Consider the following 1960-nt stretch of genomic DNA (forward strand, 5'->3'; position numbering starts at 1 on the left):
TCATAATGGGCAAAAACTAACTCGTGGGATCTCCAAATCAAAATCCGTCTCGAGCAAAGCATTTCTTAGGCTTCTAGGAAGCTCCCATAAAATTTCCGAACCCAAACTCCAAACTTCATTTTTTAGCATACGATGCCCACGTGCACGCCGGGGTGCACGAGCGTGCGGGCGAGGAGTCGTAATGGGCAAAATTAACTCGGGGGACCTCCAAATCGAAATCCGTCTCGAGCAAAGCATTTCTTAGGCTTCTAGGAAGTTCCCGTAAAATTTTCAAACCCAAACTCCAAACTTCATTTTTTAGCATACGATGCCCACGTGCGCGCCGGTGTGCACGTCGGGGTGCTTGAGCGTGCGCGCGAGGAGCCGTAATTGGCAAAATTAACACGGCGGAAATCTAAATCGAAATCCGTCTCGAGCAAAGCACTTCTTAGTCTTCTAGGAAGCTCCCATAAAATTTTCAAACCCAAACTCCAAACTTCATTTTTTAGCATACGATGCCCACGTGCACGCCGGTGTGCACGAGCATGCGGGCGAGGAGTCGTAATGGGCAAAATTAACTCGGGGGACCTCCAAATCGAAATCCGTCTCGAGCAAAGCATTTCTTAGGCTTCTAGGAAGTTCCCGTAAAATTTTCAAACCCAAACTCCAAACTTCATTTTTTAGCATACGATGCCCACGTGCGCGCCGGTGTGCACGTCGGGGTGCTTGAGCGTGCGCGCGAGGAGCCGTAATTGGCAAAATTAACACGGCGGAAATCTAAATCGAAATCCGTCTCGAGCAAAGCATTTCTTAGGCTTCTAGGAAGCTCCCATAAGATTTCTGAACCCAAACTCCAAACTTCATTTTTTAGCATACGATGCCCACGTGCACGCCGGTGTGCACGAGCATGCGGGCGAGGAGTCATAAAGGGCAAACTTAACTCGGGGGACCTCCAAATCGAAATCCGTCTCGAGCAAAGCATTTCTTAGGCTTCTAGGAAGCTCCCATAAAATTTTCAAACCCAAACTCCAAACTTCAATTTTAGCATACCATGCCCACGTGCACGTCGGGGTGCACGAGCGTGCGGGCGAGGAGTCATAATGGGTAAAATTAACCCGGGGGACCTCCAAATCGAAATCCGTCTCGAGCAAAGCACTTCTTAGTCTTCTAGGAAGCTCCCATAAAATTTTCAAACCCAAACTCCAAACTTCATTTTTTAGCATACGATGCCCACGTGCACGTCGGGGTGCACGAGCGTGCGGGCGAGGAGTCATAATGGGCAAAATTAACTCGGGGGACCTCCAAATCGAAATCCGTCTCGAGCAAAGCATTTCTTAGTCTTCTAGGAAGCTCCCATAAAATTTTCAAACCCAAACTCCAAACTTCATTTTTTAGCATACGATGCCCACGTGCACGTCGGGGTGCACGAGCGTGCGGACGAGGAGTCATAATGGGCAAAATTAACTCGGGGGACCTCCAAATCGAAATTCGTCTCGAGCAAAGCATTTCTTAGGCTTCTAGGAAGCTCGCATAAAATTTTCAAACCCAAACTCCAAACTTCATTTTTTAGCATACGATGACCACGTGCACGCCGGGGTGCTTGAGCGTGCGGGCGAGGAGTCATAATGGGCCAAAACTAACTCGTGGGACCTCCAAATCAAAATCCGTCTCGAGCAAAGCATTTCTTAGGCTTCTAGGAAGCTCCCATAAAATTTCCGAACCCAAACTCCACACTTCATTTTTTAGCATACGATGCCCACGTGCACGCCGGGGTGCACGAGCGTGCGGGCGAGGAGTCGTAATGGGCAAAATTAACTCGGGGGACCTCCAAATCGAAATCCGTCTCGAGCAAAGCATTTCTTAGGCTTCTAGGAAGTTCCCGTAAAATTTTCAAACCCAAACTCCAAACTTCATTTTTTAGCATACGATGCCCACGTGCGCGCCGGTGTGCACGTCGGGGTGCTTGAGCGTGCGCGCGAGG

Source organism: Cornus florida, unplaced genomic scaffold, assembly GCF_030987335.1.
Source record: "Cornus florida cultivar Cherokee Brave unplaced genomic scaffold, ASM3098733v1 CherokeeBrave_3.0.0_Hap2_scaffold_66, whole genome shotgun sequence".
NCBI lineage: Eukaryota > Viridiplantae > Streptophyta > Magnoliopsida > Cornales > Cornaceae > Cornus > Cornus florida.